Here is a 16,672-nt window from a genome sequence, read left to right as displayed (position 1 = left end):
TGTATGAGAACAAAGTGTGGACTTTGGTTGACTTGCCCGATGATCGGCAAGCAATTGAAAATAAATGGATCTTCAAGAAGAAGACTGACGCTGATGGTAATGTTACTGTCTACAAAGCTCGACTTGTTGCAAAAGGTTTTCGACAAGTTCAAGGGATTGACTACGATGGGACCTTCTCACCTGTAGCGATACTTAAGTCTGTCCGAATCATGTTAGCAATTGCCGCATTTTATGATTATGAAATTTGGCAAATGGATGTCAAAACTGCATTCCTGAATGGATTTCTGGAAGAAGAGTTGTATATGATGCAACCAGAAGGTTTTGTCGATCCAAAAGGATCTAACAAAGTGTCCAAGCTCTAGCGATCCATTTATGGACTGGTGCAAGCCTCTCGGAGTTGGAATAAACACTTTGATAGTGTGATCAAAGCATTTGGTTTTATACAGACTTTTGGAGAAGCCTGTATTTACAAGAAAATGAGTGGGAGCTCTGTAGCATTTCTGATATTATATGTGGATGACATATTACTGATTGGAAATGATATAGAATTTCTGGATAGCATAAAGGGATACTTGAATAAGAGTTTTTCAATGAAAGACCTCGGTGAAGCTGCTTACATATTAGGCATTAAGATCTATAGAGATAGATCAAGACGCTTAATTGGACTTCCACAAAGCACATACCTTGGCAAAGTTTTGAAGAAGTTCAAAATGGATCAAGAAAAGAAAGGGTTCTTGCCTGTGTTACAAGGTGTGAAGTTGAGTAAGACTCAATGCCCGACCACTGCAGAAGATAGAGAGAAAATGAAAGATGTTCCCTATGCTTCAGCCATAGGCTCTATCATGTATGCAATGCTGTGTACCAGACCTGATGTGTGCCTTGCTATAAGTCTAGCAGGGAGGTACCAAAGTAATCAAGGAGTGGATCACTAGACAGCGGTCAAGAACATCCTGAAATACCTGAAAAGGACTAAGGATATGTTTCTCGTTTATGGAGGTGACAGAGAGCTCATCGTAAATGGTTACGTTGATGCAAGCTTTGACACTGATCCGGACGATTCTAAATCGCAAACCGGATACGTGTTTACATTAAACGGTGGAGCTGTCAGTTGGTGCAGTTCTAAACAAAGCATCGTGGCGGGATCTACGTGTGAAGCGGAATACATAGCTGCTTCGGAAGCAGCAAGTGAAGGAGTCTGGATGAAGGAGTTCATATCCGTTCTAGGTGTCATACCTAGTGCATCGGGTCCAATGAAAATCTTTTCTGACAATACTGGTGCAATTGCCTTGGCAAAGGAATCCAGATTTCACAAGAGAACCAAGCACATCAAGAGACGCTTCAATTCCATCCGGGATCTAGTCCAGGTGGGAGACATAGAGATTTGCAAGATACATACGGATCTGAATGTAGCAGACCCGTTGACTAAGCCTCTTCCACGAGCAAAACATGATCAGCACCAAGGCTCCATGGGTGTTAGAATCATTACTGTGTAATCTAGATTATTGACTTTAGTGCAAGTGGGAGACTGAAGGAAATATTCCCTAGAGGCAATAATAAAGTTATTATTTATTTCCTTATATCATGATAAATGTTTATTATTCATGCTAGAATTGTATTAACCGGAAACATAATACATGTGTGAATACATAGACAAACATAGTGTCACTTGTATGCCTCTACTTGACTAGCTCGTTAATCAAAGATGGTTATGTTTCCTAACCATGGACAAAGAGTTGTTATTTGATTAATGGGATCACATCATTAGGTGAATGATCTGATTGACATGACCCATTCCATTAGCTTAGCACCCGATCGTTTAGTATGTTGCTATTGCTTTCTTCATGACTTATACATGTTCCTATGACTATGAGATTATGCAACTCCCGTTTGCCGGAGGAACACTTTGTGTGCTACCAAACGTCACAACGTAACTGGGTGATTATAAAGGTGCTCTACAGGTGTCTCCAAAGGTACATGTTGGGTTGGCGTATTTCGAGATTAGGATTTGTCACTCCGATTGTCGGAGAGGTATCTCTGGGCCCTCTCGGTAATGCACATCACATAAGCCTTGCAAGCATTGCAACTAATGAGTTAGTTGTGAGATGATGTATTACGGAACGAGTAAAGAGACTTGCTGGTAACGAGATTGAACTAGGTATTGAGATACCGACGATCGAATCTTGGGCAAGTAACATACCGATGACAAAGGGAACAACGTATGTTGTTATGCGGTCTGACCGATAAAGATCTTCGTAGAATATGTAGGAACCAATATGAGCATCCAGGTTCCGCTATTGGTTATTGACCGGAGACGTGTCTCGGTCATGTCTACATTGTTCTCGAACCGTAGGGTCCGCACGCTTAACATTACGATGATAGTTTCATTATGAGTTTATGTATTTTGATGTACCGAAGGTTGTTCGGAGTCCCGGATGTGATCATGGACATGATGAGGAGTCTCGAAATGGTCGAGACATAAAGATCGATATATTGGAAGCCTATATTTGGATATCGGAATCGTTCCGGGTGAAATCGGGATTTTACCGGAGTACCGGGGGGTTACCGGAACCCCCCCGGGGGTTATTGGGCCTACATGGGCCCTAAGGGAGAAGAGGAAAGGAGGCAAGAGGTGGCCGCGCGCCCCTCCCCTCCCTAGTCCGAATAGGACAAGGAGAGGGGGGCGGCGCCCCCCTTTCCTTTCCCTCTTCCTCCTCTTTCCCACTTCTCCTTCTCCAACTAGGAAAGAAGGGAGTCCTACTCCCGGTGGGAGTAGGACTCCCCCTTGGCGCGCCCTCCTTTGCCGGCCGCCCCCTCCCCTTGGCTGCTTTATATACGGGGGCAGGGGGCACCCTAGGACACACAAGTTGATCTTCGTGATCGTTCCATAGCCGTGTGCGGTGCCCCCCTCCACCATATTCCACCTCGGTCATATTGTAGCGGTGCTTACGCGAAGCCCTGCGACGGTTGAACATCAAGATTGTCACCACGCCGTCGTGCTGACGGAACTCCTCCCCGAAGCTTTGCTGGATCGGAGCCCGGGGAGCGTCATCGAGCTGAATGTGTGCCAAGAACTCGGAGGTGCCGGAGTAACGGTGCTTGGATCGGTTCAATCGGGAAGACGTACGACTACTTCCTCTATGTTGCGTCAACGCTTCCGCTTCGGTCTACGAGGGTACGTAGACAACACTCTCCCCTCTCGTTGCTATGCATCACCATGATCTTGCGTGTGCGTAGGAAATTTTTTGAAATTACTACGTTCCCCAACACAGTGATCATGTGCCTTTTAGCCTGCTCAATATGCTCCTCGGTTATTACCACATCGCCCAGCCCGAGAACATTAACGGTTTGCCCACAATAATATTGGGCCCGCGTACTCTCATGTGTTGTTGGCACAACTAGCGGGGGGATTGTTTGCGCCGCCTGTTCTCCCTGCTGGGGAACGGTTTTACCGCTCCTTTTGCCAGCTGATTTGCTCGAGCTCGAGCTCGCCTCTTTCTGTAGACATGCTCGATTTAACTTCCTGAGGTGGCGCTCATAGTCTGTGCCAACAGGCTTGGGAGCTGGTGCTCTAGCCATACGAATGAAGTGGTCAATATTTTCCTCAGGCACTTTCTCCCTTGGCGGTGGTGGCAGTTTCGGTGCAAAATGGGCTTCCACCTCGGCCTTCGATATGGCTGCGTTTTCCTCCTTGGACTTGTCGTAAGGTCTCTGCGGAAGAGGCGCGAGGCTGCTTGGACCATATTGAAATCTCTTGCCTCCGCCTGTACCTCCAGTACTACCTCGACTTGTACCGCTACGCATGATAGCTGAGGCGGCTCTCTTCCGTGATTGCTGAGGCGGCGAAGACGGCTGACGTGGCTAGTTGGAGGAGGAGGAGTGGCCTGAAGCTGTGCCGGACTTGGAGGAGGAGTGGCCTGACGCTTTGCCGGACTTGGAGGAGGAGGAGTGGCCTAAAGCTGTGCCGGACTTGGAGGAGGAGTGGCCTGACGCATTGGGGGACTTGGAGGAGCGAGAGTCTGCTGACTCGGTGGCGGACTTCGACGAGGAGTCGGATGACGTGGTGTCGGTGGCCTTCGAAAGATGATGCAATCCTTTCTCCATAGGACGATACGATGGTTGGCCTCTCCCAGTGTGTGCTCCTCATCACTTCCAGGAATGTCAAGCTCTAGCCCCGAATATTGGTCCCCCACCTCATCAACCAAGACACGAGCATAGCCCGCTGGAATCGGGTTGCAATGGAAGGTTGCCTCGGGGGGGATTTGTAAAAGCAACGGCGTCCGCCACCTTCATGAATATGTTCTTCATTTTGATGTGTAGCTCGCAGTTAGTGTTCTCCATGATTTCATCCATTGGGTAGCTATCCAGCAATGCGTCGCCCGGGGCGGAACCCACGCTGCTTCTCAGCATGGATGGGACGGTGCTATCCAATGCTGGATCATCCGCTAGCTGCTGCAGCTGCTGAGACCCCCTTTGCTGGCTAAGTGAGTCGATTTGCTCCTGCTGCCGCTGGAATTTGACTGCCAAGTCTGCATGTGCTGATTCTAGGCCTTGAAGGCGTTCATAGTCCAGCTTCCTTGGCTCCTCCTCCATCTTCCTCTTCTTCTCCTCCGCAATCTTCTTTCTCGCACGGGTTCTGTAGTCGGTGTTCCAGTCCAAAAACCCCTCATACCACGGAATAGCGCCCTTGCCTCATGTTCTTCCCGGGTGTTCAGGATTTCCCAGGGCAGGCGTAAGCTCGTCATTCTCTCTGTTGGGCTCGAACACCCCCGATCGAGCCTCTTCTATTGCAACAAGTAGCTTATCTTCGGCTCCGTCCAGACATGCCTTCTTCGAAACTTTGCTTGTCTTCGGGTCCAACCCCCTCCCATGCGCATAGAACCAAGTCCTGCACCTGGGGGGCCAGCTCAATGTTTGTGGAGTGACACCTGCATCCTCCATCTCTTTCTCAGACTTATCCCACTTAGGCATTCCCACCGCATAGCCACCTGGCTCCAGCTTATGGAACTTATCCTTTTTTGCGGCATTCGCCTTGTTTATTCTCGACCGTTCCTTAGATAATTCCGAATCCTTGAATTTCATGAAATCGTCCCAATGAGCACTTTGCTTCTCTAGTGTTCCCTCGAATACTGGAGTCTTCCTTCCTCCCTTGACGTACTTGTCCCATACACGATTCTTGTGGTTGTTGAATGCAACCGCCATCTTCCTAAGAGCAGCGTCCTTGACTTTCTCCACATCTGCATCTGTGAAATGATCTGGTAGGGTGAAATGTTCCATGAGCGTTTCCCAAAGCAGAAGTTTTTGTTTGTCGTCGACAAAAGTAAGTCCTGGACGTGGCTTTGCTGGCTCTCTCCATTCTTGAAGGGAGATCGGGAGTTGGTCCTTCACAAGAACTCCGCACTGACGAATGAACTTGTCCGCATTCTTCTAAGGTGCTAATGGTTCGCCATTAGGTTTGATGGCCTCGATATTGTACTTTACGCCCTCCTTCAACTTTTTGTTCGGGACTCGTACTGTCCTGCTGCCTGAAGATTTGCCCGATCCGGATGGCTGAAAGAAGAAAGATCGATTCGTTAATATATATCTTCAAGTCATTTAAAACATGTGATGATCACCAGATGCCTGCTTATATAAATATACCTCGCCGGTCTTTGTTGTTTCAAGATCAACATTTTCTTTGTCAGGTTCATAGTTCATGACTTCATCAATTCGATCGTCGCGATCGAATATCATATCACCCTCCCCGGTGTTGTTTAGATATTCAGAGCCGTCATAATATTCTTCATGTTGATCATCATCTGGCCCGCGAGGATTGCCTATGATATTGAACAGGGCCTCTTCTCCCTCTCTGCCGGTATTGTCCGCCATAAGGTTTATTTAACTAATCCAAAAGAAATATATTCAAATTACAATGCATGGATGCAATCAATTAATAAGGAAAAACTGAATCAATCATAGTACATAATAAGCATCATCGAATATAATCTCGAATACGTCGTCTTGAATAATAGATATAATCTCGAATACATCGTCTCGAATAATATATATAATCTCGAATACATCATTAGCTAGCTAGCTAGCTAATAAAGATCGAATACTAGAGAGTAATCTAGGCGGTGGACAACCAAAGTGAAGGAACCATCACTGGATCATAGCTCGGGTGATCTCCCCAAAGAACTTGCCAGGTATTGGAGAACCTGACGTCCATAGCAGCCATGTAGCGATGGACGTGCTCGTCCTCCCTGACACGGCGACGTACCACCTCCGGCGAGGTCGGCTCCCTCTGCACCAAAAGTGGCCCATGTGAATGCCACCAAAGGAGATGAGGGTCGATGACGGGACCCGGGGCCGGGTTCCTCACCAAGCGCCGCGCCCCTGAACATAGCACCTCCCAGTGCCAGCCCGGCGGAGCCCAGTCCCAGACATGTTGGGGAACGTAGCAGAATTTCAAAATTTTCTATGCATCACCAAGATCAATCTATGGAGTCATCTAACAACGAGGGAGAGGGGAGTGCATCTACATACCCTTGTAGATCGCGAGCGGAAGCGTTCAAGAGAACGGGGATGATGGAGTCGCACTCGTCGTGATCAAAATCACCGATGACCGAGCGCCGAACGGACGACACCTCCGCGTCCAACACACGTACGGTTGGGAGAGATGTCTCCTCCTTCTTGATCCAGCAAGGGGAGAGGAGAGGTTGATGGAGATCCAGCAGCACGACAGCGTGGTGGTGGAAGCAGCGGGATCTCGGCAGGGCTTCGCCAAGCACCAACGAGAGGGAGAGGTGTCACAGGGGGAGAGGGAGGCGCCAGGGACTTGGGTGCGGCTGCCCTCCCTCGCCTCCACTATATATAGGGGCCAGGGGGGCGCCGGCCCCTCTAGATCCCATCTAGATGGGGGGGGCGGCGGCCAAGGGGCTGGCTTGGCCCCCAAGCCAGGTGGAGGCGCCCCCACCCCTAGGGTTTCTAACCCTAGGCGCAGGAGGAGGCCCATGGGGGGCGCACCAGCCCACCAGAGGCTGGTTCCCTTCCCACTTCAGCCCATGGGGCCCTCCGGGATAGGTGGCCCCACCCGGTGGACCCCCGGGATCCTTCCGGTGGTCCCGGTACAATACCGATGACCCCGAAACTTTCCCGGTGGCCGAAACTGGACTTCCTATATACAAATCTTTACCTCCGGACCATTCCGGAACTCCTCATGACGTCCAGGATCTCATCCGGGACTCCAAACAACTTTCGAGTTACCGCATACTAATATCTCTACAACCCTAGCGTCACCGAACCTTAAGTGTGTAGACCCTACGGGTTCGGGAACCATGTAGACATGACCGAGACAACTCTCCAGCCAATAACCAACAGCGGGATATGGATACCCATGTTAGCTCCCACATATTCCACGATGATCTCATCGGATGAACCACGATGTTTAGGATTCAATCAATCCCGTATTCAATTCCCTTTGTCAATCGGTACGTTACTTGCCCGAGATTCGATCGTTGGTATTCCAATACCTCGTTCAATCTCGTTACCGGCAAGTCACTTTACTCGTTCTGTAACACATCATCCCGTGACCAACCCTTAGTCACATTGAGCTCATTACGATGATGTTTTACCGAGTGGGCCCAAAGATACCTCTCCGTCATGCGGAGTGACAAATCCCAGTCTCAATTCGTGCCAACCCAATAGACACTTTCGCAGATACCCGTAATGCACCTTTATAGTCACCTAGTTACGTTGTGATGTTTGGCACACCCAAAGTATTCCTACAGTATCCGGGAGTTGCACAATCTCATGGTCTAAGGAAAAGATACTTGACATTAGAAAAGCTCTAGCAGACAAACTACACGATCTTGTGGTATGCTTAAGATTGGGTCTTGTCCATCACATCATTCTCCTAATGATGTGATCCCGTTATCAATGACATCTAATGTCCATAGTCAGGAAACCATGACTATCTATTAATTAACGAGCTAGTCAACTAGAGGCTCACTAGGGACATGTTGTGGTCTATGTATTCACACATGTATTATGATTTCCGGATAACACAATTATAGCATGAATAATAGACAATTATCATGAACGAGGAAATATAATAATAACCATTTTATTATTGCCTCTAGGGCATATTTCCAACAGTCTCCCACTTGCACTAGACTCAATAATCTAGTTACATTGTGATGAATCGAACACCCATAGAGTTCTGATGTTGATCATGTTTTTTCTCGAGGAAGAGGTTTAGTCAACGGATCTGCGATATTCAGGTCCGTGTGCACTTTACAAATATCTATGTCTCCATTTTGAACATTTTCACGAATGGAGTTGAAGCGACGCTTGATATGCCTGGTCTTCCTGTGAAACCTGGGCTCCTTGGCAAGGGCAATAGCTCCAGTGTTGTCACAGAAGAGAGTCATCGGGCCCGACACATTGGGAATAACTCCTAGGTCGGTAATGAACTCCTTCACCCAGATTGCTTCTGGTGCTGCCTCCGAGGCTGCCATGTACTCCGCTTCACATGTAGATCCCACCACGACGCTTTGCTTGCAACTGCACCAGCTGACTGCCCCACCATTCAAAATATACACGTATCCGGTTTGTGACTTAGAGTCATCCAGATCTGTGTCGAAGCTAGCATCGACGTAACCCTTTACGACGAGCTCTTCGTCACCTCCATAGACGAGAAACATATCCTTAGTCATTTTTAGGTACTTCAGGATATTCTTGACCGCTGTCCAGTGTTCCATGCCAGGATTACTTTGGTACCTTCCTACCAAACTTACGGCAAGGTTTACATCAGGCCTGGTACACAGCATGGCATACATGATAGACCCTATGGCCGAGGCATAGGGGACGACACTCATCTTTTCTCTATCTTCCCCTTCTTGGACTGATCCATATTGAACTTCTTCAATATCTTGTCAAGGTATGTACTTTGTGAAAGACAAATGAGGCGTCTCGATCTATCTCTATAGATCTTGATGCCTAATATATAAGCAGCTTCTCCAAGGTCCTTCATTGAAAAACACTTGTTCAAGTAGGCCTTTATGCTTTCCAAGAATTCTATATCATTTCCCATCAATAGTATGTCATCGACATACAATATGAGAAATGCTACAGAGCTCCCACTCACTTTCTTGTAAACACAGGCTTCTCCATAAGTCTGCGTAAACCCAAACGCTTTGATCATCTCATCAAAACGAATGTTCCAACTTCGAGACGCTTGCACCAACCCATAGATTGAGCGTTGGAGCTTGCACACCTTGTCAGCATCCTTAGGATCGACAAAACCTTCTGGCTGCATCATATACAATTCTTCCTTAAGGAAACCATTAAGGAATGCCGTTTTGACGTCCATTTGCCATATCACATATTCATAGAATGAGGCAATTGCTAAAATGATTCGGACGGACTTCAGCTTCGCTATGGGTGAGAAAGTCTCATCATAGTCAACCCCTTGAACTTGTCGATAACCCTTAGCGACAAGCCGAGACTTATAGATGGTCACATTACCATCCGCGTCTGTCTTCTTCTTAAAGATCCATTTATTTTCTATGGCTCGCCGATCATCGGGCAAGTCAGTCAAAGTCCATACTTCCTTTTCATACATGGATCCTATCTCAGATTTCATGGCTTCCAGCCATTTGTCAGAATCTGGGCCCGCCTTCGCTTCTTCATAGTTCGAAGGTTCACCATTGTTTAACAACAGGATTTCCAAGACAGGGTTGCCGTACCACTCTGGTGCGGAACGCGTCCTTGTGGACCTTTGAAGTTCAGTAGCAACTTGATCTGAAGTTTCATGATCATCATCATTAACTTCCTCCCTAGTCGGTGTAGACACCTCAGGAACAATTTCTTGAGCTGCGCCATTCTCCGGTTCAAGAGGCAATACTTCATCAAGTTCTACTTTCCTCCCACTTACTTCTTTCGAGAGAAACTCTTTCTCTAGAAAGGATCCATTCTTGGCAACAAAGGTATTGCCTTAGGATCTAAGATAGAAGGTATACCCAATAGTTTCTTTAGGGTATCCTATGAAGACGCATTTTTCTGATTTAGGTTCGAGCTTTTCAGGTTGAAGTTTCTTGACATTAGCATCGCATCCCCATACTTTTAGAAACGACAACTTAGGTTTCTTGCCAAACTACAATTCATACGGTGTCGTCTCAACGGATTTCGACGGAGCCCTATTTAAAGTGAATGTGGTAGTCTCTATAGCATAACCCCAAAATTATAGTGGTAGATCGGTAAGAGACATCATAGATCGTACCGTATCCAATAGGGTGCGATTACAACGTTTGGACACACCATTACACTATGGTGTTCCAAGCGGCGTGAGTTGTGAAACTATTCCACATTTCCTTAAGTGCGTGCCAAATTCGTGACTCAAATATTCTCCCCCACGATCTGATCGTAAGAACTTCATTTTCCTGTCACGTTGATTCTCAACCTCACTCTGAACTTCCTTGAACTTTTCAAAGGTCTCAGACTTGTGTTTCATTAAGTAGACATACCCATATCTACTTAAGTCATCAGTGAGGGTGAGGACATAACGATAGCCACCCCGAGCCACAACGCTCATTGGACCGCACACATTAGTATGTATGATTTCCAATAAGTTGGTTGCTCGCTCCATTGTTCCGGAGAACGGAGTCTTGGTCATTTTACCCATGAGGCATGGTTCGCACGTGTCAAATGATTCATAATCAAGAGACTCCAAAAGTCCATCTGCATGGAGTTTCTTCATGCGTTTGACACCAATGTGACCAAGGCGGCAGTGCCACAAGTATGTGGGACTATCATTATCAACCTTACATCTTTTGGCATTCACACTATGAATGTGTGTAACATCACGTTCGAGATTAAATAAGAATAAACCATTGACCAGCGGGGCATGACCATAAAACATGTCTCTCATATAAATAGAACAACCATTATTCTCAGATTTAAATGAGTAGCCATCTCACATTAAATGAGATCCAGATACAATGTTCATGCTCAAAGCTGGTAGAAAATAACAATTATTGAGGTTTAAAACTAATCCCGTAGGTAAATGCAGAGGTAGCGTGCCGACGCCGATCACATCGACCTTGGAACCATTCCCGACGTGCATCGTCACCTCGTCCTTCGCCAGTCTCCGTTTAGTCCGCAGTTCCTTTTTTGAGTTACAAATATGAGCAACTGCACCGGTATCAAATACCTAGGAGCTACTACGAGCGTTGGTAAGGTACACATCAATAACATGTATATCACAGATACCTTTGGTATTGCCGGCCTTCTTTTCCGCTAAGTACTTGGTGCAGTTCCGCTTCCAGTGACCATTTCCCTTGTAATAAAAGCACTCAGTCTCAGGCTTGGGTCCATTCTTTGACTTCTTCCCGGCAGCTTGCTTACCGGGCGCGGCAACTCCCTTGCCGTCCTTCTTGAAGTTCTTTTTACCCTTGCCTTTCTTGAACTTAGTGGTTTTATTCACCATCAACACTTGATGTTCCTTTTTGATTTCCACCTCCGCTGATCTCAGCATTGAATATGCCTCGGGAATGGTCTTTTCCATCCCCTGCATATTGAAGTTCATCACAAAGCTCTTGTAGCTAGGTGGGAGCGACTGAAGGATTCTTTCAACGATCGCATCATCCGGGAGATTAACTCCTAGCTGAGACAAGCGGTTATGCAGCCTAGACATTTTGAGTATGTGCTCACTGACAGAACTGTTCTCCTCCATCTTACAACTGTACAACTTGTCGGAGACTTCATATCTCTCGACCCGGGCGTGAGCTTGGAAAACCATTTTCAGCTCTTGGAACATCTCATATGCACCGTGTTGCTCAAAACGCTTTTGGAGCCCCGGTTCTAAGCTGTAAATCATGCCGCACTGAACCAGGGAGTAATCATCACTACGTGTCTGCCAAGCATTCATAACGTCTTGTTCTACAGGTAAAACAGGTGCTTCACCTAGCAGTGCATCAAGGACATATGCTTTCCTGGCAGCTATGAGGATAATCCTCAGGTTACGGACCCAGTCCGTGTAGTTGCTGCCATCGTCTTTCAGCTTGGTTTTCTCTTGGAACGCGTTGAAGTTGAGGGAAAAATTAGCGTGGGCCATTTGATCTACAAGACATATTGCAAAGATTTTAGACTATGTTCATGATAATTAAGTTCATCTAATCAAATTATTAATGAACTCCCACTCAGATAGACATCCCTCTAGTCATCTAAGTGATACATGATCCGAGTCAACTAGACCGTGTCCGATCATCACGTGAGACGGACTAGTCATCATCGGTGAACATTTTCATGTTGATCGTATCTTCTATACGACTCATGTTCGACCTTTCGGTCTTCCGTGTTCCGAGGCCATGTCTGTACATGCTAGGCTCGTCAAGTCAACCTAAGTGTATTGCATGTGAAAATATGGCTTACACCCGTTGTATGCGAACGTTAGAACCTATCACACCCGATCATCACGTGGTGCTTCGGAACAACGGACCTTAGTAACAGTGCACAGTTAGGGGGAGCACAGTTAAGGGATCATCTTATTTATGCTACCATCGTTCTAAGCAAATAAGATGTAAAACATGATAAACATCACATGCAATCAAATAGTGACATGATATGGCCAATGTCATTTTGCTCCTTTTGATCTCCATCTTCGGGGCACCATGATCATCGTCGTCACTGGCATGACACCATGATCTCCATCATCATGATCTCCATCATCGTGTCTTCAGGAAGTTTTCTCGTCAACTATCACTTCTACTACTATGGCTAACGGTTAGCGTGTAACGCCCTCGATGTGGCTATATCTCCTACGTGTCGAAGCACGACTTAGAGGCATAACCGCATTGAAAGCAATGCCGCAAGTAAGGTAATCTTCACAACAACCCATGTATATAAATAATAGTGGAGAAAGGTACATAGTTAGCTTACACTCGCCATGTCACACAAATACATAAATAACATTACAATCATCCAATACACTCATGGTCCGACTACGGCACCAAAATAAAAGATCAACCCCAACATGCGACACGGTCCCGATCGCCCCAACTGGGCACCACTACTGATCATCAGGGAAAGACACATAGTAATGGCGTGAGTCTTCGTCGAACTCCCACTTGAGCTCAAGCGCATCATATGGAACGGAGTCATCGGGCCCTGCATCTGGTTTGGAAGTAATCTGTGAGTCACGGGGACTCAACAATCTCGCACCCTCGTGATCAAGACTATTTAAGCTTATAGGGAAGGCAAGGTAATATGTGGAGCTGCAGCAAGTGACTAGCATATATGGTGGCTAACCTGTCCGCAAAAGAGAGCGAGAAGAGAAGGCAAAGCACGAACGAAGAACTATGATCAAGAAGTGATCCTAGAACAACCTACGTCAAGCATTACTCCAACACCGTGTTCACTTCCCGGACTCCGCCGAGAAGAGACCATCACGGTTACACACGTAGTTGATTCATTTTAATTAAGTTAAGGTTCATGTTATCTACAATTAGACATTAACAAATTCCCATCTGCCCATAACCGCGGGCACGGCTTTCAAAAGTTCAAATCCCTGTAGGGGAGTCCCAACTTAGCCCATCACAAGCTCTCACGCTCAACAAAGGATATTCCTTCTCCCGAGACATTCCGATCAGACTCGGTATCCCGGTTCTACAAGACAACCTCGACAATGGTAAAACAAGTCCAGCAAGACCACCCGCTGTGCCGACAAATCCCGATAGGAGCTGCACATATATCGTTCTCAGGGCACACCAGATAAGCTAAGCGTACGGGAGCCAACGTAACCCAAGTTGCCAAGGGACGGCCCCGCACGGTGCTCTGGGTTGGACCAACACTTAGAGAAGCACTGGCCCGGGGGTTTAAAATAAAGACGACCCTTGAGTCCGCGAAACCCAAGGGAAAAAGGCTAGGTGGCAAATGGTAAAACCAAAGTTGGGCCTTGCTGGAGGATTTTTATTCAAGGCAAACTGTCAGGGGGTTCCCATTATAACCCAACCGTGTAAGGAACGCAAAATCCGGGAACATAACACCGATATGACGGAAAACTAAGGCGGCAAGAGTTGAACAAAACACTAGGCATAAGGCCGAGACTTCCACCCTTTACCAAGTATATAGATGCATTAAGATAACAAGATAATATAGTGATATCCCAACAATAAACAATGTTCCAACAAGGAACGATCTCCAAACTTCACCTGCAACTAGCAACGCTATAAGAAGGTGTCGTGGTATTCTCACGGGGGGCTGCAAGACGACATATGCCACAAGGTGGCTTCGTGTGAGGGCAAGACTGCTTCCGGAATATCCGGGGACGGGTATGCGAGTAGCACGCGCTAGTTTACCCAGGTTCAGGGCTCTCCGGAGAGATAATACCCCTACTCCTGCATGTCTGAGTATATATGTGGGGTGTACATCGGGCAGTACAAGGTGCTCCTGGAGCTGTATCTGAGATCAGTAGCAATGAGAGCTAGCTAGCTAGTGTGGCACATGTGCCTGGCCATGTGTGGCCGTGGGAGTGTGATGCTCATACGTGTGTGTGAGGATGGGTGGATGGCTAGCTATATATAGTGGGAGCTAGCTTAGCATGTAAGCCATATAGGCATGGTAGCTAGCTAGCTAGTGGCATGCTGGGGTGTCATCCTTGTCCCCTGGGTCACTTCATAAATAGTTCCCAGGGACAAGGGACACCGTACATGATGGATGGGGTGTCACGTGAACAGTGCCGGGTACGGCCATCACATCGGGGTCGCGTCCGACTGCAGTTGACTTCGGGTAGTCGGCCTGGTGGAGGAGTCGACAGCCAGCAGTCGGCCTGGTGGAGGATTCGGCAGCCAGCAGTCGGCCTGGTGGAGCAGTCGGCAGCCAGCAGTCGGCCTGGTGGAGCAGTCGGCAGCCAACAGTCGGCCTGGTGGAGCAGTCGGCAGCCAGCAGTTGGCCTGGTGGAGCAGTCAGCAGCCAGCAGTCAGCCGCCGGCCAGGTAGTTGGACTGAGGGGCTTTGCTAGCCCCAATGTCTTGAATTCTTGTCTCTCCGTCTTCGGGGTATCCGTGTCCAATTACTCCGACAGTAGCCCCCAAGCCTCCGGGCAACTTGGCAAAGTTGGGCAGAGGTTTTTTGGCAAGTGTTCATGGAAATGATCATGAAAAAGACAAAGTTAGTCTATGCAGATATATCAAATGTTTGCTTTTAGCATTGCAAGTTTCATGCGGAGGGTGTCGAATCGGTTTCGTCCGAGCCCCCTTAATCTTTTCGTGTTCCCTCCGCTTTTTGGCTTGTGCCCTCGCTCGCCGGACAGCCGCTCTGCGGTCTGTGGCTGAGAGTGGGCCGCGAAGCGGAGTGTATAGTACTTAGAGTCTGGGAGCAGATTCAACCGAGTTGATACTTGTAAAGGAAACGGTCGGGTCGCCCGAAGCGTTTTTCTTCCCGGACATTTTTCGCATGGGTGGCCTCCAGCGTTCACTCTTGCTAGTTGGACAGCCGCTCTGCGGTCTATGACTAAGAGTGGGACTTTAGTACCGCGCACGGTACTAAGCCATCTGCGGGAACTAACGTCTCAGGCCAAGCGGCTAGCCCGCAGACCAACTCTGGCTGGCGCCGGGGCGAACAGTGATGCTACTGTAATAAAATGCGGAGACAGCCCCCGAGCATCGCTCGGGGTTATCCGTGCTTGCGTGGTGCAAAAAATATGCGGGTGAGGAGCTCACATTGGTTTTTGTGTAGCCGAGGCGGAGTTTGCCGAAGACAGCCGGCGCGGCTCAACGCTTGCTGAGCGCCCCGGCGCACCCGCTGGGTGTAGTCTTCGAGCCTCCGGGTGCTTGAGAAGGGTCCAGCCGGTCGGGCTTGACCAGCCAGGCGGCGAGCGGAACACGGCCGAGCCGTCTTGGCACAGCCGGCCAAGCGTCTGGCAGCGCCCTTTTCTTCTTTTTTTTCTCTTCTGCCGGCTACTGGGAGCCGGACAAAACTCTTCTCTTGCCTGTAATCTTCCGTGGGGGCGCGTCAGCGCACCCGTTGGGTGTAGCCCCCAAGATTCGGGCCAACTGCTGAGCAGTCGGGCCGGATCTCCCAGCAACTACTTTGTCTTCTTCTTTGCGGGGGCGCGTCAGCGCATTCGCTGGAGGTAGCCCCCGAGATTCGGGTCGACTGCTGAGCAGTCGGGCCGGATCTCCCGGCAACTACTTTGTCTTCTTTGTTGAAGTTGATTCATTTTTCTTCTTCTCATTTTCTCGTCAGCCGGCCGGGCAGGCGGACTCCGGCACAGCAGTCGGGCTCTTTACAGCCGGCCAGGCAGTCAGCGGTCGGACGCACATCTGGCAGTTGGACGCATATTCCAGTCGGTTGCCTGCCATCGAACGCACATCTCTCTCACTTCTTTTTTTCTGTCCGACTCCACGTGGGGAGCTGGACCCTTCTTTCCTCTACCGGCTTGGGCAGCCGACATCTCTCCACCTGACCCCATTTTTTTCTGCCAGTCGGCTGTGGGCAGTCGGCTTCCCACTCTTTTTTTGTTTCTCTTTTTTCTTCTGGCTATGGGCAGCCAGACGCGTAGATTCTTTCTCTTTTTTAGTAGAAACAGCCGGCTCCACATTTTTCCAACAGTCGGACTCTGTTTCTTTCAGTCGGATGGGCAGTCGGCCCCAGCACGAGCAGCCGGCCGCAGCTGCCGAGCAGCGGAAGGCGGCGCG

Source organism: Triticum dicoccoides, chromosome 3A, assembly GCF_002162155.2.
Source record: "Triticum dicoccoides isolate Atlit2015 ecotype Zavitan chromosome 3A, WEW_v2.0, whole genome shotgun sequence".
Classification (NCBI taxonomy): Eukaryota; Viridiplantae; Streptophyta; class Magnoliopsida; order Poales; family Poaceae; genus Triticum; species Triticum dicoccoides.
The sequence above is the reverse complement of the archived record's forward strand: the minus strand, read 5'-3'. Positions refer to the sequence as shown.